The following is a 22,299-nucleotide window of genomic DNA, read 5'->3' as shown; positions in this document are numbered from 1 at the left end:
AAAAAAAGACAAGAGGGACAGACAACAAAAACTGAGATCCAGAGAAATTCTTCAGACAGAAGGACTATTGTACATACCTCATAGGGTTTTGGGGGGATTCAAGTGAGGTAATATGTTTAAAGTGCTCAGAACGTGCCTGGCACATAGCATTTACTATGTTTACTATTATAAAGGAAATGATGGAAAGGCTGAGATGTAAGAAAGAAATGTGAGCAAAGAAATAAGATTAGTAAATACTAATATATACATTATAAAGCTATAATAATGCTTACTTTTTAAAATTAAAAAATATACTAAAATATTGGAGAATAGTAGCACATAAATTGGTCCTTGGAACGTTCTTAGAGGCTAAAGACATTGAATAACTTCAATCTTCCTTAAGTATCCATTCTAAAATCCATACTAAGAAAATAGAAATAGAACCAGGTAGATTCAAAAATCCTAAATACAAACTATGAAGTCCAATAGTGTATTAAAAAATGATACATCATGATCAACTGGTGTTAATCCCAGAATACAGGGGTGGTTCATTAGAAAAATTCACTGTAATTCACCACATCAATAGACTAAAGGAGAAAAATAATTATCCTAATGCAGAAAAAGCATTTTATAAGGTTTAATCCTATTTGTAATAAAACTACTGGCAAATAGAAGGTAACTTTCTTGATTCGATAAGAGACATATACCAAAAAACCTATAGTAAATATTATATTAATGAAAACACTTAACATATTCTCTTTAAGATCAATGCAAGGAGAATCAATGATGTTTCTTGGACCTGTCAGAGAACTGATGCTGCAAGGCAAACTGCTACCTTGAAATCTGGAACGACAAGCACATACAGAGAATTAGAGCTAGTATATGCTTACCAGGAGAGCCCACTGGAGCCAAAAACTGATGGAGCACTTAAATGTTAATATTAACTAATTGCTGGAGGCTGAGTGTGGACTAGTTGGAGAATGACAAACAACTGGAGGCTGGGAAGGGTGCATATTTTTATGGACTTTTTCTCTAGGCACCTACAGTAAAGACCTGAGAAAGATCTAGTGATTTTATCAGGGGGAGGGGAAGAGAAAAGTTCTGAAAAACATCCAGAGCCTCCTCCATGACAAAAGCCTACTCTCCAGGGAAAACACTTAACCAGAGCCCACCCTACCCTGGAGAAGGGCATTTTCCCCAGTCTAGGGCCCTCTAGATTTCCTGTCTCACCTAAGGGGAGAGGAAAAGCTAAGAAACGCTTGTGAAAAAAATCACAACACAGGGAAATAGACCCATTAAAAGCATGAGGTGCAATCATATTACAGAATGCTTCCTCTGCCCCACAACTTATCCCCATATGAACAGGGACCTAGTGGCTTACAGTTGAAATAGCTGTAAGACACAGCCTCTGAGAGAAGCCCCAGACACAGCCTCTTAGGGAAGCCCCAAATCAAGAGGTGGAGATAAAGGGGCTTCCCTGGTGGCACAGTGGTTAAGAATCCGCCTATCAATGCCGGGGACACGGGTTCGAGCTCTGATCCGGGAAGATCCTGCATGCCGCAGAGTAACTAAGCCCGTGCACCACAACTACTGAGCCTGCGCTCTAGAGCCCTTGAGCCACAACTACTGAAGCCCACGCACCTAGAGGCCCTGCTCCACAACAAGAGAAGCCACCACAATGAGAAGCCCATGTATCGCAACAAAGAGTAGCCCCTGCTTGCCGCAACTAGAGAAAACCCGCGTGTGGCAACAAAGACCCAATGCAGCCAAAAATAAATAAAATAAAGATAAATTTATTTTAAAAAAAGAGGGGAGATAAAAATAAGGTCACCAGAGGAAATTTGAAATCTATGACACATATAGTTACACTAAATACAGCCCAGCTCCTAGCCAGACTAACAAAAAATCACACATTAAGGCCTGTTTACCTTGGTTCCTGTTACCCAATACATGATGTCCAGGTTTCAACAAAATATTAGACATACTAAAGGCAAGGAAAAAACCCAGCCTGAAAAGAAAAAGCTGCAGAACCAGAATCAGATATTATACACAATGGGGAGTTATCAGGCAGACAATTTAAAATAGCTATGGTTAATAGCTATTGTTAATATATTAAGGCATCTAATGAAAAAGACAACATGCAAGAACAGGTGAGTAATGCAAGCATAGAGAGGAAACCTCTAAAAACAAAAAACATGGTAAAAATAAAAATAAACTAGCAGAAATGAAGAACGCCCTTGATAGTCTCATCATTAAATGGGACATGGTCAAGGAAAGAACTAGTGAGCTTGAAGATAAGGCAATAGAAACTTCCCATACTGGAAGAAAAAAAAAAAAGTGAAAATAACAGACTGGAACATCCAAGAACTATTGTGAATTTCTAAAAAGGTGTACCATGTACATATTGGGAATACCAGAAGGAGAAGAAGTGGAGCAGAAATATTTGAAATTTGTAATGGCCAAGAATTTTCCAAACTTAGTGACACCAAACCATAGATCTAGGAAGCTCAGAGAACATCAATTAGGATAAATACCAATAAGCTTATACCTAGGCATATCATATTTAGGGGAAAAAAATATCAATACAAGGCGGCCCATTATCATTATTACCATTTAAAATAGTTCTAGGAATCCTGTACAAAGCCACAAAGACAAAAAAAGAGGCAAAGGATTGAAAAAGGGATAAAGCTATCATTTATAGATAATCTGATTACTACCTAATTAAGAAAAAATTGTTAGAACTAATGAGAGCATTCAGAAAAGTTGCTGGATACAAGATCACTCTATAAAAATCAGTTGCATTTTTCTGTGACAGCTATAACCAGCAAACATGAGATATTATCCACAATAGCAATTTAAATTATTAAGTAATGACTACTTAAGAATATGTAAGACCTCTATGGAGAGAATTTTCAAACTCTAAGAGTTGTTGATCTGAATAAATGAAGAGACATTCCCTATTCTTGGATGAGGCAGTTTAATATGAAGATATTAACTCTCCAAGTTAATCTGTAAATTCAACATAATCTAAAAATTTCAGCTGATATGTTAACTAAACTTACTCTACAACTTATGTGCAATAATATAAGTCTATGAATGGTTAGATCAACTTCTGTTCAAAGAAGAGAAAACTCAAAGATTGGCATGTGTATATCTGGGAAATTAACATATGACAAGAGGGGCACCTTAAAACAATGGGGAAAAGTGGATTGTTTAAAATATGTATTAGGAAAACTGGTTCACTATCTGGACAAAAAAAATCCCTACTGTTGGGCTGCACACCACAGACTTTCAAGCCTTGTAGTTGCCTAGCCTTCAGAGGGAAGAAGAGCCTGGAGACAGTGCTAGAGTCATCAACAGTTTATTGGACAGGGGATCTTACACGTCCAAAGCAAAAGGTCCTGGAGTGACACCCCATTGTATATGACAGGCAGGACATGGCAGCAATCTTCGCTACTTGGGAGGAGACGGAGGCTACCATTTACGGGGGAATTGATGTCAGGTTGGCTCATCAGTTACCAGGGAAACCAGTGGCTGGGGCAGGAGGCAAGCACATGGGCAGTTACTAAGCCCTATAATTAAGAGGATTGGATAGTTATGTGAGTGAAGCAGGCCCTGGTTGAGCAGGGGATGTACAGAGAGCAAGATAACAGCCACTGGTGGCCTGACTATACACTCCACCTCTATATACCCTGCACGACCCTTACAATCTTGGTCCACCCCTCTTCCATGATATCCCTGGGGCCAGGTATGTAGAGGTGCACTGCAACCAGGTACCACAAATGCGATACAGATGGCAGCAGCTAGAGAGCATCAGGTGTAAGATACCTACTACACTAAAAACAGGGATTTGCAGGACTTCCCCGGCGGTCCAGTGGTTAAGACTCTGTGCTTCCACTGCAGAGGGACGCAGGTTCAATCCCTGGTCAGGGAACTAAGATCTCGCATGCCACGCGGTGCATCATGTGGCCATAAAAAGAAAGGGATTCGCCAAGAGGTGGGCGATTTTGGAGCCAGGCACTTAGCATGCAAGACAGGAGGAAGGCGAGAGTCTTCAGTTGTCCCTACATGGGTTGTCAGCCAGTCCGTGAACTGATTCCCTCCACTCAGGCTAGGACGAAATGTGAGATGTTTAACAGTCACCGTACAGGGGAGATCATGACCGTTACGCAAAATAAAAGCAGTAACAGCATTCTGAGATAATACCACCCCTGCCTGTGGATTCTGTCCTGGCCTGCCATATCACCTGTCCACCCTCTGTCCCCATAGCCAGTGCCGAGTACTGGAGAGGTGGTATAACAACGAACCGCAGGGTTAATATAATGATGTCTTTCTCTAGTAGGGGGCCTGGGTTAATTGCCTTAGTAGTTTTAGGTGGGGCCGGGTAGAAGACAGCTGAAATCTGTAAGTCCCTTTCTAATCCTGTTCCCCACGGGGCAGCAAACCCAAACCACCAGGGGCTTACCTGCCAGTCCCAGGGCCATTTTATAACGTATTCCCGCACTATGGGTAGATCCTGTGATAAGGGCAAAAGCGAGTTATTGTCCTGACCAACAGCTGGCAATGGTCCTTCAGTCCTTCGGCGGTCAGCAGTTGAACTCAGATGGTGTTGAGTAGTTGCCTCTGGGTTAACATGGCTTGGGCACTGGAATGATTGCTCCTGGGTTGTTAAGTTATCGTTCGTAGGACTTGAGTTAGCCTCCTGGTCCACATGTTGAGAGCGGGGTTCCCGTCTCAATTGTTGCTTTAAGTAGTCAATTAGCCTGGCAGCAGTGGGCTTGTAAGGTAGGTGGAAATGCTAGTGTATGTCATTTTTATCGGCCCATTCCTGAACTTCATGGCCAGGAAAATGAGATCTTTGGTTGCTATCGATGTCCATGGGGAATCCCATATGTCACACACAGCTGTTCTAGACCCGGAACAGGTTTTTATTTTTGCATCGTTCAAAGACTTGGGTAGGCTTTTTATAATGTCCTCCACCTGTTGTAACACACTGTGGACTGAACATAGCTGTTGTCCCATCACACTATATGGTTGCTCCGCCCCCTTCCACAGCTGGGACCAGAAGTCCAAGGGTACTCTCGTTATTTTGCCGTTGCCACAGGCCTTTACCAAACCCTTCTGAGTAACTGGCCATGTCCAATTCACAAGCCTGTCCCTGAGTTAATATCCCTAAAGCCTGTGTCTGTAGTTGTTTAGGGGTGGTGGGTCAGGGTTATGCTTGTATTTTGTAGATAATCCAGGTCCTGTGTTTTGTCTGTATTCACCAGCCATCCCTGTGAAGTCAGATGAGTCACAAGCATGGGGCTGCTACTTTTAAACTGGAAAGAGACTCTGAGGTTAACAGAGTATCATCAACATAATGGAAGAAAAAGACATCTCTCATGGTAGTCAGCTGCCACAGGGCCCCACGTGCTAGTGGACGGCCACCAGCATCACCCCCCCAATGTCCCATTCCCCATCCTACTTCCCGACATGCCGGCACTCACGGGTTTCATCAGCTTCCTGACTGGTTCACCAACTGTTGGGCTACGCCCCACAGGCCTGTAAGGCTTGTAATTGTTTAGCCTTGAGATGGAAGAAGAGCCTGGAGACAGCGACAGAGACATCAATAGCTTATTGGAGGGGAATCTTACACGTCCGAAGCAAAAAGTCCTGGAGCAACACCCCACTATGGCAGGCACGCAGGCAGGGCATGGCAACAACCTTCGCTACTCAGGAAAGAGGGAGGCTACCATTTACAGGGGGAATTGATGTCAGGTTGGCTCATCAGTTACCAGGGAAACCAGTGGCTGGAGCAAGGGACAAGCAGGTAGGCAGTTACTGATTAAGCCCTACTATTAAGTGGATTGGATAGTCACGTGAACAGGGACTGGTTGAGCAGGGGATGTACAGAGAGCAAGAGAACAGCCATCTTGAGGGAATTCCCTGGCGGTCCAGTGGTTAGGACTCTGTGCTTTCCTGCCAAGGGCGCAGGTTCAATCCCCAGTAGGGGAACTAAAATCCCCCAAGCCGTGCAGTGCAGCCAAAAAAAAAAAAGAGAGAGAGAACAGCCATCTTGAGTGGCCTGATCATACACGCTCCTACACCAAGATGCAAAGATAAGCCTTAGATGGTTTATCTTAGACCCAAGATTGAAAGGTAAATATAAAGTTTTTTTTTTTAAGGGATAAGGCATAGTAGTTTTTTGTTTGTTTTTTAATATTTATTTATTTGGTTGTACGGGGTCTTAGTTGCAGCAGGCAGGCTCCTTAGTTGCGGCTCATGGGGTCCTTGGTGGTGGCTTGCGGCTCCTTAGTTGCAGCACGTGGGCTCCGCATTTGTGGCATGTGAACTCTTAGTTGCGGCATGCATGTGGAATCTAGTTCCCTGACCAGGGATTGAACCTGGGCCCCCTGCCTTGGAGCACAGAGTCCTATCCACTGCGGCACCAGTGAAGTCCCTAAAATGTAAAGTTAATAAGAGAAAAATGTAGGGACTTCCCTGGCGGTCCAGTGGTTAAGACTCCAAGCTCCCAATGCAGGGGGCATGGGTTCAATCCCTGGTCAGGGAACTAAGATCCTGCATGCTGAGCGGTGCAGCCATAAATAAATAAATAAATAAATAAAAGAAAAATGTAAAAGAAATAGTTCTGTGAACTAAGGACAAGGAAGAACTTTTAATATTTCAAAAGCACAAATCATACATTACAAACTGTGTAATGTGATTACATTAAAAGTAAGGATTTCTATTTAATGAACGGCATTATGGACAGAAGTGAATAACCAGATTACAGAATAGTGATTTACAATGTCAAAAATGGCAAGGAATTAATAGCTAGAATATAAAAGGAAGTTCTACAAATCGACGATAAAAAGAAAACAATGGAAAATGGGCAAAGGAAATGAACAGGCAAACTCCAAAAGTTAGTAAGTATATGAAAATAGCCCCAGAATCATTATAATCAGAGAAATACAAATTAAAGCCGTAATGAGATATTACTTTATACTTATGATTGATGGGCAAACATTAGAAAACTGGATAATGCCAAGTGATGACAAGGACATGGAGGTACAATAGGTGTAGCCATTTTGGAAGGAAGCTGACATTACCTGGTCTAATTATGTGCAGACCCTATGACCTATACATGTGTATGTCGATCTATTAAAAGGACACGTACAAGGGATATTCATCGTAGCATTATTTGCGGTGAAGGGTGGCAGGCAGAATAATGAAGTCCCTGAAGATGCCCACACCCTAATGCCCAGAACATGTGAATATGTTAATTTACATGGCAAAAGGGACTTTGCAGATATGACTAAATTTAGGGCTTTGAGACAGGGAGATTATCCTGCATTATGTGAGTGGGCCCAATCTAATGATCTGGGTCTTTAAAAGTGGAAAACTTCCCAGCCGTGGTCAAAGGGAGATGTAATTGCAGAAGGATGGGCAGAGAGATGCAGTGTGACAGAAATTAAAGACCTGAACATATGGAGAGTTAACCATACCCTGTTCATGGATTGGAGGGCACAATATTGTTAAACTGTCAGTTCTTTCCAAATTTCCCTTTAGACTCAATGCACTTTCAGTAAAAATCCCAGCAGGCTTCTTGAAGAAATTGGCATGCCGATACTAAAATTTAGTTGGAAATGCAAAGAACATTGAATAGCTAAAGCAATGTTGAAAAGGAAGAACCAAGTTGAAAGACTTATATTACCTGATTGCAAGACTGACTATAAAGTAACAATGGTATTGGCATAAGGATAGATCAGTGGAACAGAACACTGCAGAAATAATTAATTTTTGACAAAGGTGCCAATGTCATTCAATAATCTTTTCAACAAGTGGTGCTGCAACAACTGGACATTTCAGTGGAAAAATATGAACCGCGACCTTTACTTCACATTATACACAAAAATTAACTCAAAATGGATCATAGCCCTAAATAAAAAAGTTAAAATTTAAAAACTTCTACAAGAAAATAGAGGAAAAAAATCTTCACAACATTATGGTAGGCAGTGATTTCCTAGAACATAAAAAGCACTAGCCCTAAAATAAAAATAAAAAGATAAATTGGATTTCATCAAAGTTAAAATTTCTTCTCTCTGAAAGATACCATTATGACTCATAAGATGATGACTTAATAAGACAAAGTAAAAATGGGCAAAAGACTTAAACAGATGTGTCACAGAAGAAGATATACAATTGCCAATTTGATGGAAATATAAAATAGTATAATCACTTTGGAAAACAGTTTGGCAATTTCTTAAAAATTTCTCATACACTTACCCCAAGACCCAGCAATTCCACTTCTAGCTGTTTATCAGGAAAAATGAAAGCCTATGTCCACCCAAAGACAAAAATGCTCATGGCAGTTTTATTCATAATAGCCCCAAATTGGAAACAATACAAATGTCTAATGCATCTGTCAGGGGTCGATCAAAATATAGAAACCACACAGTAATTTGAACAAGGAAATTTTATTTTTTTTACAATGGTGTGTTAGTTTCTGCTTTATAACAAAGTGAATCAGCTATACATATACATATGTCTCCTCCCTCTTGCGTCTCCCTCCCACCCTCCCTATCCACCCCCTAGGTGGTCACAAAGCACCGAGCTGATCTCCCTGTGCTATGCGGCTGCTTCCCATTAGCTATCTATTTTACATTTGGTAGTGTATATATGTCCATGCCACTCTCTCACTTCGTCCCAGCTTACCCTTCCCACTCCCTGTGTCCTCAAGTCCATTCTCTACGTCTGCGTCTTTATTCCTGTCCTGCCCCTACGTTCTTCAGAACCATCTTTTTTTTAGATTCCATATATATGTGTTAGCATACGGTATTTGTTTTTCTATTTCTGACTTACTTCACTCTGTATGACAGACTCTAGGTCCATCCACCTCACTACAAATAACTCAATTTCATTTCTTTTTATGGCTGAGTAATATTCCATTTTATATATGTACCACATCTTCTTTATCCATACATCTGCCGATGGACACTTAGGTTGCTTCCATGTCCTGGCTATTGTAAATAGAGCTGCAATGAACATTGTGGTACATGACTCTTTTTGAATTATAGTTTTTCTCAGGGTATATGCCCAGTAGTGGGATTGCTGGGTCATATGGTAGTTCTATTTTTAGTTTTTTAAGGACCCTCCATACTGTTCTCCATAGTGGCTGTATCAATTTACATTCCCACTAACAGTGCAAGAGGGTTCCCTTTTCTCCACACCCTCTCCAGCATTTATTGTTTGTAGACTTTTGATGATGGCCATTCTGACTGGTGTGAGGTGATACCTTATTGTAGTTTTGATTTGCATTTCTCTAATGATTAGTGATGTTGAGCGTCCTTTCATGTGTTTGTTGGCAACCTGTATATCTTCTTTGGAGAAATGTCTGTTTAGGTCTTCTGCCCATTTTTGGATTGGGTTTTTTTCTTTTTTTGATACGGAGCTGCATGAGCTGTTTGTAAATTTTGGAGATTAATCCTTTGTCAGTTGCTTCATTGGCAAACATTTTCTCCCATTCTGAGGGTTGTCTTTTCATCTTGTTTATGTTTTCCTTTGCCGTGCAAAAGTTTTTAAGTTTCATTAGGTCCCATTTGTTAATTTTTGTTTTTATTTCCATTTCTCTAGGAGGTGGGTCAAAAAGGATCTTGCTGTGATTTATGTCATAGAGTGTTCTGCCTATGTTTTCCTCTAAGAGTTTTATAGTGTCTGGCCTTATATTTAGGTCTTTAATCCATTTTGAGTTTATTTTTGTGTATGGTGTTAGGGAGTGTTCTAATTTCATTCTTTTACATGTAGCTGTCCAGTGAACAAGGAAATTTTAATGTTAAAAATTATTAACTCTACCACTGTAGAAGGTTTAAAGAGAAATCTATAGAATGTTCTAAAGCTGAGGGAGTGTCCAAGGGAAGAACAAATTGGAAGGGGCCCTCTCCTTCAATCAGGAATTCAAACCTTGTTGAAAAATTTGTAATGCGATGTGAGGTGCCCCGGGAGCCCAAACCAGTCCTGGTCCATAGCCTCCAGGCAATTAGGAAACATCCCTCTGGGGTACTGGCTGGCAGGGAGCACCTTGGGAGAGTCTGAGTCAGGAACCTACTTGCAGGCTGAGTGATGAAGTCCTAGGATGCGTGTGCCCATGTCTGGAGGGGCACTGGAAACAGCCTTCCAGGGAGCTGGTGGTGGAGGCTGGCAGGTTGGTGCACCGGGAAATCAGAGACCTGCTCATCAGCAGGATGGTGCCCGAGGTGCACAGAGTCCGCCATGGGAAGCTCCAGCGAGGTGGACATGGGGCTAGGCCTGGGGCTGTGAGCTCACAGGCATGTTCTGGACACACAGCTGGGACATAACATTAATGGATGCTCCCATGGACATGCCTCTGGCAGCAGTGCAGGTGGAGGTAGAGAAGCAAACAGAAGCACACTGGATCCCGGAAAAGTTTCTTCTTCCTGCAGTGTCCCTCCACAGCTCCATCTACTGACACAGCTTAATATTGTACTCACTGCAAAGGAGAAACGCGAAAAGGGGGCTCTCCAACTATCCCAGAGCAGGTATTGACGGGTAGGTTTGGAGTTGACAGGCAGCAAATTGATAACTGTTGCAACAGGTGCAATAGAAAAGTAATTTGTGGAAGATTAGTGTAATGGGATACCACTCAGCACTAAATAGAGTGAACTACTGATATAGGCAACAGCACAGACGTATGGCAAAAACGGCACGTTGAACTAAAGAAACCAGACACAAGAGTAAATACTGTCATACGAAATTCTAGACCACATCAGACTCATTTATAGGGAAAAATGTCAATCAGTGTTGCTTGAGGATTTGGGGTGGATGGTATTGACTGCAAAGGATCACAGAGGAATTTGGGGGAGATGATAGAAACATTCTAAATGTATCTGGATTGTGGTAGTGGTTACATAGGTGTATGTATTTATCAAAATGCATCCAACTGTACCCTTAAAATAGACGTTTTGTTCTGATCACCACAGTGAGTTTAATGAGCATTCATCATCTCATATAGATACAAAAATAAAAGAAAAAGAAAAAAATATTTTTTCCTTGTGATGAGAACTCAGGATTTGCTCTTGTAACAACTTTTATATGTAACATACACCAGCGTTGATTATATTAATCATGTTGAGGATGCATTTTATTTTATGTAAATTATACCTCAGTAGTGTTTATTTTAAAAATATCATCTATAAATCAGATACCTGTGCTTGTGTAGGATGTAGAACACCATTGCCTTCCAAACCCTGCTACCTTGTAAATTCCAGGATAAAGGCCTTTTGAGAAAATCACAGCTTTGATCCAAACACTGGAAACCTCCCTCTTCCTGCAGGAGGTGGATTCTCAGAGCGGAAAAGCCTTAGAGGTCATAGAGGATTATTCTGGATTATTCCTGGGAAACAGATGAGATGGTGGGCCTGGAAGGAAGCCCAGGAAAGTCCAATCATGTTCTCTCTGGGGGGGATAGGCCCCTGCATTCTTCTCTAGCTCAGCCACCACTGGTCCTGCATCTTTCATGGTTTGGTCATAAGCACAGGTGGTGTGAGGGGACAATGACAAAGGGAGATGCCCTTCAAGACTGGCCAGCCCACCAGGCAGGGATAAGGGATGCAGGAGGCGCAACTTGCCTAAAGAAAAGGAACTCACTAAAGATCCTGACAGCGTCTGAAAGTGGGAGGCATCATGGATTGACATATAACAGTAACAACTGTGAATGGTAACACTAACAATTATGAGAACAAATTGTAAAGGAGTTGCAGAAGTCTGGCATGCAGCTCCTTTATAAATGAGGCCTAATGATGGGTAGTGACCCAGTAGCTAATGTTTGCTGGTGCTGGTGGTCGAGCGGAGAGCCCACAGTCTTGATTTGTATGTGTGTACTTGCCTCAAAACTCCACAAATCTGTAAAATATAGGCTGGTTGTAAAAGTCTTCACCTCAGCAAAACCAAAAGAAATCTTGTGAGTTTGAGAATTTCAGTTCCTAGGTCTCAGGCATATCAATGGCCCAGAGGGGGTTTACTGAACTTGCCTTACGAATATATGTATACAATGAACTATTTCTCCTCCTAACAAGAACACTTAATGTGAATAATGGAAGATTGACTAGAGCACCTTTTAACTCAGTGCTGGGCACCCATCCCAGCGAGCTCCCACATGGTATCAAAATTGGGCATGACCCCGATGTTCATAGCAGCACTATTCACAAATAGCCAAGACATGGAAACAACCTAAATGTCCATCGACAAATGAATGGATAAAGAAGATGTGGTACATATATACAATGGAATATTACTCAGCCATAAAAAAGAATGAAATAATGCCACTTGTAGCAACATGGATGGACCTAAAGATTATCATACTAAGTGAAGTAAGAAAGACAAATATCATATGATATCACTTATATGTGGAATTTAAAATATGACACAAATGAACTTATCTATGAAACAGAAACAGACTCACAGACATAGAGAATAAACACGGCGTTGCCAAGGGGGAGGAGAGGTGGGGGAGGGATGGAGTGGGAGTTGGGGGTTAGCAGATGCAAACTAGTATATATAGAATGGATAAATAACAAGGTCCTACTGTATAGCACAGGGAACTATATTCAATATCCTGAGATAAACCATAATGGAAAAGAACATAAAAAAGAATGTATATATATATGTATAACTGAATCACTTTGCTGTACAGCGGAAATTAACACTACATTGTAAATCAACTATACTTCAATAAAAAAAGAAAGAAAAAAGTGAGCGTGTGTAAGGATGGTCGTTTTGGAATTGTCCGCCATGGTGGAGAGTTAGAGGTAATCTAGGTATCCATTTGTCTGGGGAAATGGATGAGTATAACATGGAGGAGACACTCAGCGGGATACAGTGCACAAGTTAGAAGCACAGATGACATACACACACATAGATAGATCTTAAAAATAGAGTGCTGGGTGAAAAGGCAGTAAACAGAATAAAGTCTAGCATATAATACCATGTATGAAAATTAAAAGTACAGCTCACAGGGACTTCCCTGGCAGTCCAGTGGTTAAGACTTTGCCTTCCAGTGCAGGGTGTATGGATTTGATCCCTGGTTGGGGAGCTAAGATCCTACATGCCTACAGCCAAATACCCAAGACAAAACAGAAGCAATACTGTAACAAGTTCAACAAAGACTTTAAAAAATGGTCTGCATCAAAAAAATCTTTTAAAAAAAAGTACAGCTCACAAAATAATACCACCTATTTTGCAAGAATACACACACATACACGTCAAAATATTTTGAGAGTTTTTTTTTTTTTAAATAAGGGGAGTAGAAGTGAGAAATGGGCATAAAAGGGAGTATCTAAATGAACAAGAAAGGGACCTTGCACAGGCTGATGATAAAAGCATGTTATGAACTGTGGCCAAATGGACCTCAACTGATCGACATGTTATAGAAGCAAACCGAGAGCTCCAAACCAAGAGTTTTGGACTGTATAAAAGGGCCGGGAGAACACAATGTCTCAGGAGAATTCCATTCACACCATCCTCAGGCCAAAGCTGCCTCGTGCTACCGAGCTGATCTTTGTACAGGGTTATGGCGACTGGGAACTGTTAGCGCAGGACAGCGTGTGTCTGCATGTGTATCAGTGTCCATGACATCTGTGTTGAGATGCACATGGGTTAGAATTCAGAGTCCACTTGCAGTTTTCCCTAAGCTTTACTCCCTGTGGAGTCTCTTATATAAAAATAATACGATCTCCATTTATATTTGATGTAAGGAATGGGAATGGAGACATACGCTAAACTCAGGCAGCAAGATAACCAAGACATGGGAGTAGCTGAGAACTCCATCTTGAGAAAGAGACCCTTACCTGAGGGAGGTGCCCCTCCAGGTTGTATGCCTGCTGGTCATCTTCCAGTATCCCCCATGTCCACCAGGTCACCAGGATGCTGCGTACCACATTCCCAGGAGTTCTGGGATGGGCAAGGTGCCCCACTGGTAGGGACACAAGGCCCCATGATGGAATCATCGGGCCTGGTGAGGGCTGGTTGGGGCAGATGTCCTAGCAGGAGCAGGGGCGGCTTATCTGGGCCCAAGGCCCATGCAGGTTGGGGAAGAAGCAAGGTGCGGAGGAGGGGCAGGGGTCAAGGGAGGAGTGTGGGAGAAGAGGGGAGCAAGGCGGAAGGGGCGGCGAATGAAAGGGAGAGGGAGAGGAGGAAGGCAGGTGGTAGGAGGAGCAGGGCGACAGGCCAGGGTAGAGGTGACCCAGGCAGGGAGGTGGGAAGGGGCAAAACTGGTAAGAGGAGGGAGACAGTCTGCACATGTGGTAGGAAGAGGACCAGTTTGGTCTGAGTAGCTGGTGACTGAGGCAGGCACAGGGTGAAGAGACAGGGAAGTCTTAGGGACAAGAGGCAGGACAGGAGGAAGGAAGTGAGCTGAAAGCTGAGCTGGGGCAAGGGGACAAGGATGATGAAGAGGAGGCTGAGGAGGAATGAGACAGGGCAGCTTCTTCTTCATGGCTCTCCGCTGAGAAGTGATGGGCTCAGTGTTCGGCATTCTTTCTTTGCTTGATGACATTATGACTCAGATTCCATCAACAGAGAGTCCAAAATTCTCTGACATTTTGACTTGGAAGATACCTTTGAGATCCATGAGTACAGCTTTCTCCATCTTATAAATTAAGAAACAAAGGCCCAGAGGGTTGTCCAAAGTCACCCAACAGTTAGTTAGGGGCATAGTTTGGGTAGAATCCAATCCAGAGCTCATAAAAACAATCCCAGGCTGACCAGGGAGTGGGTCAAAGTGCAGGGCTCTCCAGCGTGTGGAGGGGGCCCCTCTGGTCATTAGGGCCCACCCTGGATAGAGGCAATGGAGGTGCCCACTCTCCAGCCTTGAAAGGCACCTTCTATCCCTGTCTAGCCGTTGTTAGAACCTGCAAGAAGCCTCTTATCTTCCCACCATTGAAAAGCCCGCTGCATATGTGCAGAAAAGGACTGAACATGAAGAAACACTAATGCTGACCGGTTCACCAAGCAATAACTGAGCTCAAACGGCACTGGGGTATGGGCACTGGGGGAAGAAGGACCTGGAGCAGGGGGATGGGGACGGGTCAGGGAGGATTTAGAGCCTCCCACTAGTCATTGCATTAGACGCTCCCACACGTTTCTCACTGTTTGTCTCATTAGACGTTCACCAGACAGGGATGTTACCTCCATTTTAGGGAAGCAGAAACTATGCCCAGAGAGGCAAAGACACTTGCCCAGGGCACACAGCCTTGAGTAACAATACCAAGACCAGAATCCTGGCACCTGGTTCTGTGCTCTTTCCATTAAACGACTACACTGGGAAGTGGGATGGGAGCACAAGGGGACAAGCCCCCGCACCAGAACGAGAATTTGGTTGAGTTTAGAATTTTAGGTTCCACGTTATTTTCTCTCAGAAATTTGAAGCTATTGCTTCACTGTATTTTTAGAATGAGTATTGTAAATTTTCATCTGAACTCTGGAGTCAACATGATGCATACTCCATTGATAGGGAATCTGTTTTCTTTGTGCTTTTAAGATTTTTTTTCTTAACCCTTGGTTTCTGAAATTTCATTACAATATCCCTTTTTCAGTTTATTCTGCCAAGTCCTTGGTGAGGTCTTTCCATTTGAGGGTTTCATCAGTTCTGGGAAATCCCTTTCAGAATTGCTTGAGAGGGTCTCTCTTCTCCAGTATCTTCTCTTCTTCTGGAATTCTCATTTGACGGGTGTTGAAACTTCTGGACCTGTCTCTTAACTTTTCTTTAAAACATTTTATATCTTTGTGTTTGGGGGATATCTTTTGAAAGAATTCCTCAGCTTAATCTTCCAGCTGACTGATCTCATCTTCACCTGCATCCATGGTGCTATAGGGCCTCTTCTAGTGAATATTTTATTTCAGATTAAGTTTTTGATCTCCAAGCTCTTTAGCTGATTAATGTCTATGATGCTATAACCTCTTTCATCTCTGAGAATACTAATTTTTCTGAAGTCCTATTCTGCTTGCTCTGTTTCCTTGGGCTCTTCTGTCTCTGTTGTGTCTCTCCCGTCTATGATTTCAGAATTCATCAAATGTTTAGGATTCTTGTGCACTCATTTTTGTCACTGACATGTCCTGTTAACTAACCTAGTTATGGTTTTCAGGGATTCCTAACAGTTTCTGGTCCACTGGAAGAAACGTTTGTTGGTTACTAGCATTGTAATAGACTTATTAAAATATTTTTTCTTTCTTTTCTATGATTCAGGGCAGAAGAGGGAGGCTATAGTATTATTAAGCCTCCCACCTGGGACCAGAACTTCTGCTTTATCAGTGTATTCTGTGCTGTTACCTTATATATGTATGTATATGTGTGTGCATGCACCTTTCCCTGAACTCTTAATAGGCTGTATTAATTAGCATTCTCCAGAGAAACAGAACCAATAGGAGATATAGATAGATATGGATATAGATAGATATAGATTATATAAATTTATGTTAATTATATTATAATAATATATTAGTGATAACATATTATTATAGTATATGTATAGTCATAATATATTATATATTTAGATAACATTTATAACATGTTTAATTAAAATAATATATTAATGTGATACTTACTATATAGGAATTTATTATAAGGAGTTGGTTCATACAATTATGGAGGCTGGCAAATCCAAAAACTGCAGTGTGGGCCCACAGGCTGGAGACCCAGGCGAGCTGATGTTCTAGTTTGAGTCTGGAGGCCATTTGCTGGAGAATTCTCTCTTGCCTGGAGGAGGCCAGTCTTCTGTTCCATTCAGACCTTCAGCTGATAAGTCGAGGCCCATTCACACTACGGAGGGCAATCTGCTTTAACAAAAGTCCACCTATTTAAATGCTAACCTCACCCCAAAACACCCTCACAGAATAATGTCCTTGTTGATTGTTAGGACCTTTATATATAATCCAGTTATTAATCCTTTGTGGGTTTTAGATGTTGCACCTATTTCTTTACAGTCTGTCATTTGCCTTTTAGTTTATGGAATCTTCTGTAAAGACATTTTCATTTTTGTGTAGTTAGGCTTGCCTAAGTCTTACTTCATGATTTGTGCTTACCTCAGGAAAACCTGACAACCACTAGGTTACAACAAAAATGTTCTCCTTTGGTTCCCCTAAAATGTTTACAGTTAGCTCTTTAAGGCAGTAGAAGTAGAGGTTAGGAACCTGGATGCTGAAACAGACTGCTTGGGTTGGAATCATGGCTCCCATTATGAGTATGCTGAAATAAAATTAGTTTCATATGAATTTTGCCTATTTAATCAACAATATCTTTTAAGCACATATTTGATGCCAGACACTGTTTATATAATACAGCAGTAAACAAAACAAAAACCCTTACCATTATGGAACTGACACTCCAGTGGATAACAAGCTAACATTTACTGAGCCCTTACTACGTCACTCACTTTACTAAATCATTTAATCCTCATAACAACCTTATAAGGTAGGTACTATTATTATTCCCATTTTTCCGATGAGGAAGAGGAGGCATGGAGAGGTTAAGTGACACCTCCCCACCCCCACCCCAAGGCCACACAACCAGTAAGTGGCAGGGTCAGGGTTTGAACTTGGGCGTCCCATCTCCAGAGCATGCGCTTCAAGCCCTCACTACACTATGCTGTCTTCTTCCGTTGTCCAGAGGCGACATCTGTGAGGGTTAGGCTCTAGTTTCATACGGCCAAATGGTTTTCCAAAAAGGCAATGCCAGTTTAGGATTCCATCAATCCTTCACTCATGCTACCACTTTTTATTTAGCAACTCCTATGCTGGCATTCAGTGAGGGACAAGACAGACACGATCTGTTGTCACAAAGTGATTACCATATAATGGGGACACAAATAAACAAAAGGTCCTTAGGAAACATGTGCCCAGTGCTGACAGAGGAGACACTGTCAAGCACTAGGAGCGTACCTGTGTCGGACTTGGTGGTTCAGGAAAGAGAGAGCAAACTTCTCAGGTGACCTTGCAAGAAGAACGGCATCGCGCGGGTCACGTGGCCGGGGAGGAGCCTATGCGTGAGTAGGGGCTGGGAAGAAGAATTAGCTGCGCCAGTGGGGTGGGGTTATTATGGCAGCAAGGTCGGTGAAAGGAAATAATAACGAAGACCTGGTGGCGAGAGAGAGCAATGGAGGTTTAATTGAGTTTACAAGCTCCTTACAAGCGGAGTTTTAGGGAGTTTCTGCAAGAGATGACGCTGAGCAGCAGTCCCTTCTAGAAAGGCTTGGTAAGCCACCGGAAAGAGAATGGACTTCATTCTGTGACAGGTGGGGAGGCTCCGAAGGCTATTAAGAAAGAGAAAGACATTTCTTTTTTTTTTTTAACTAATTAATTTATTTATTTTTGGCTGTGTTGCGTCTTCGTTGCTGCGCGCGGCGAGCGGGGGCTGCTCTTCGTTGCGGAGCGCGGACTTCTCATTGCAGTGGCTTCTCGTTACAGAGCACGGGCTCTAGGCGTGCGGGCTTCAGTAGTTGTGGCGCACGGGCTTAGTTTCTCCGTGGCATGTGGGATCTTCGCGGATCAGGGCTCGAACCGGTGTCCCCTGCCTTGGCAGGCGGATTGTTAAGCATTGCGCCACCAGGGAAGCCCGAGAAAGATATATTTAGAATCATGTTTTAGGGACTTCCCTGGCGTTCCAGTGGTTAAGAATCCGCCTTCCAATGAAGGAGACGTGGGTTCGATCCCTGGTCAGGGAACTAAGATCCCACACGCCACAGGGCAACTAAGCCCACGCGCTGCAACTATTGAGCCTGCACGCTCTAGAGCCCACGCGCCACAACTAGAGAGAAGCCTGCGCACTGCAACGAAAGATCCCTCATGCCACAACGAAGATCCCGTGTGCCTCAACTAAGACCCGATGCAACCAAAATAAAATTAAAAAAAAAACAAACCAGAAACATGTTTTAGAAACACTACTTTGACTCCAGCATGTGGAATATAGTGACCGAGGAAGCAAATTCAGTGAAGAAGCTATTGCACTGAATCAGGAGAGAAAAGTCGTAGAGTGGCCTCAACTGGGCCAGGGCATAGGGATAGTGTGGGCAATTTGAGATGAATTAAGGAGGCAGAATGGGCAGAACTTGCTGGCTCACTGGAGCGAGATATGGGGAGAAGTAAGCTTAACACTCAAGTTTCTGGTTTAGGAAACAGGGTGGATGGGGAATACTGGAAGAGCAGGTTTGTTTCGGGGGAGAAGGCATGAGAAGGTGATGGGTCCTGGTTTTGACCTATTAGGAATCGTGTGCATTGCAGGACATCAGTTGGCATTTGGGTGGTCTGCCAGAAGCTCAGGAGAGAGATCTGAACTATGGTTGCCCTTTTGAGAGGATTCTGCAGAAATATAATCTTCAAAAGGTGTGTAGAGTGAGAAGGGACAGCACCTGGGACCAAGGAACAGCAGTTATGGCCCAAGACACACTGAGGTGTCCACAGAGGAGACTGGAAATGGCAGTTCGAGAGGCAGGAGGAAACCCAGAAGCAGGGGGCATCATGGAACCCACGGGAAGAGAATGTTCTAAGATGAAGGGAGCAATCAGGAGGGGAAATAAGGGCTTTCTGCATTTAGCCAGAAGATGGTGAGAGCAATTTTAATTCAGAGTCAAAATAGCTGGTCAGGGACTAGGAATAACTCCTTAGAGTACCTGCATCTCCAGCCTTTCTAAAGATGCTGAAGCAAGCTGCCTTCCCTCGAACCCACCCTACACTGGAGAATTAAGGAAAATGGGTTCAGTGGAGGAAACAATCCATTAAGCTATCCACCTTTCAGTGGAGGAAGTAATCCATTAAGCTATCCACCCTCATGGGTATGCTTTAGGAGATTTGGGGAAAAACCCATAAGTGAATCAAGGTGATTGGCTTTCCAGGGTGGTTGTAACCCAATCCCATCAAGGAACTCCCTAAAGGTGGCAATAAATAGAGCTGTGTGGAGGGAGTGGGTTCTTCCTTCCAGGGGGAGGCAGCCTGGGGCCTGAGTGAGCCCTGCTCATCAGGGAGCACCCTTCCTTGTAAGCCTTGCTCAGCACAGATCTCTGCCTGCTCTGGTGAGTCTCAGCCTGGTAGAAGGGGCTTCCTTCCCGGCTTCCTTTTGTAAAATTATGCTCACTCTTTGCTCTCTATGCCTTAGGCATGAGGGCACCCAGAGAGGTTATCTTAAGAAATACAGCCTCTCAGCTCCTGCTGGTTTAAATGGATTTGGATTTGAATTGGAAGGTTTCCCCACTTAGGTCAGAGAGAATATGGCGGAGCAGAGGTTGTTGAAGCTACAGTGGTGGTGTTTGATCCACGGTGGGCTTTAGGAGCTGTGAGGCAGGATTGCTCTGCCTGCAAGTCAGTTGCAGACGCCTGCGCTCTGGACCTCAAAATATAGGCCTGGGGAAAAAGAAGAAGAAACAAAATATAGGCCTGGAACCTGCTAACCTCTGTGGCCTTGACGTCTCTGCCAACAGCTGGTGTCAGGGTCTCTCCCTGTGCTCAGGCCAGGTTGGCAGGGAGGATGTGCCCCCAAGCCAAGGCCCTCCGTGCCTCTTATTTTGTGTGGAGGCAGGAGGGCAAAGCAGGATATCTGAATTCTGGGCGGTGGGACCTGGGCGGGGCGAGGGGCGTGGTGTCCACCTCTGCTCCATTTTTTCACAACAAACAAACCAATCAAATAAGACCTTTCATTCCTTCAAAAAAATAAAATAAAATTATTAAACGCCTACAGCACTGAAAGCCACAAACTCTACCCTCATGGCGCTTACAGTCTAGTGGGGAAGAGATACGATAAAATAATAAATATATAAAATATAAATTATCCAGGACATTTCACATTGACTGGTGCTCTGGAGAAAAATAAAGCAGGGGAGGACAGGGGGAAACAGGGTTGTAGGGAAGGCGTTTAGGAGATGGCTGTGTCTTAGAAAACTCTTCACATCAGTAGATAGGAGCTCCTGTAATTTTAATTGCTGAAGTACTTCATTTTCAGGATGTGCCACGCTTATTTATCAAACTCCCCACTTTTATGATGGTTTCCCATCTTCCCTTATTATGAATCGTTTGACAATTGTTGTATAGCACTCTTTAGATTCTAAGACTCTATCTTTTAACATTTCTGAAGTCAGCATGTGCTTTATATTTCCTCGCTAGGTTCCTGGATTCCAGCAGCTGGTTTTGGTGTCCTGCTTCCCTCTTCATCCCTAGCTGGCCCACCCTCTGCACCCTCAGCTCAGGTGCACATGGCCTCCAGAGGCAGCAGACCCAAGCCCCAGAGCATTCCACTCAGCTTGGAGGGAATCCAACAGAACCAGCGGGTATGGCTGGTGAAGCTTCCTAAATACCTGTCACAGCAGTGGTCCGAAGCTTCTGGAAGCGGTGAAGTAGGGAAGCTGCAGATTGCCAAAAATCAAGGGAAGTCTGAAATCTCATTTATTTTGAATAAGGAACTTACAGACATGCGGGGTACAGATGGACAACCTGCCCCGGTCATCGCTCCAAGGGAGCATCAGCTTGTCTTGCAGGGGGTCAGAGGGCAGGTCCTCACAGCGCTGACTGAGCGTGCACCGGATCAGCTCTCCCTGGAAGGAACGGTGGTACATCGGGGAGAATACAGACCTGCTCTGAGTGAAAACTACATGAGGCTGAAGAGAAGGCAAATAGAGGAGTCTTCCAAACCTGCCAGAACCGTACAGAAACTGGAGAAGGTAGTCACGACCAATTATAAACCTGTTGCCAATCATCAGTACAACATTGAATATGAGAAGAAAAAGAAAGAAAATGGAAAGAGAGTGAAGGCTGATAAAGATCAAGTTTCAACCTTGCTATTTGCTGCCTTTGAGAAACACCAGTATTATAACATAAAGGACTTGGTTGGCATCACTATGCAACCTGTGGTGTACCTGAAGGAAATCTTGAATGAAATCGGTGTTCGGAATGTAAAAGGGCCCCACAAAAACACATGGGAGCTGAAAGCAGAGTACCGGTGTTATCTGGCAGCGGCCAAGAGTGAGTGAGACAGCCCTTTGTCAAGAAGCGCCAATATGAGTGTGACAATCTTCCGACGCTAAAAGTGATGTGAGGCTGTGCTATTATTGCTAAGAGTTAGGGTGGTTAAATATCTTTTTAAGTATTCACATTTAGATTGTAAAACAGGGAAATAAAAAAAGATGTAAACTGAGAAAATGTCGTCTTTGCTGCATCCCCAGAGAGCTCAGCTCCTCTCAGTCTAAAGAGAAGTGTCGGGCTTCCCTGGTGGTGCAGTGGTTGAGAATTTGCCTGCTAATGCAGGGGACACGGGTTCGTGCCCTGGTCTGGGAAGATCCCACATGC

General features: G+C 43.2%; 1 pseudogene; it reads left to right on the top strand.

Annotated features, from left to right (window-relative positions):
* The first annotated feature begins 21,209 nt into the window (after positions 1-21,209).
* On the top strand, positions 21,210-21,983 carry LOC137760993 (general transcription factor IIF subunit 2 pseudogene; annotated as a pseudogene).
* Positions 21,984-22,299: the final 316 nt, after the last annotated feature.

This window comes from Eschrichtius robustus, chromosome 3, assembly GCF_028021215.1.
Source record: "Eschrichtius robustus isolate mEscRob2 chromosome 3, mEscRob2.pri, whole genome shotgun sequence".
Classification (NCBI taxonomy): Eukaryota; Metazoa; Chordata; class Mammalia; order Artiodactyla; family Eschrichtiidae; genus Eschrichtius; species Eschrichtius robustus.
This window is presented reverse-complemented; position numbering and strand designations above follow the sequence as displayed.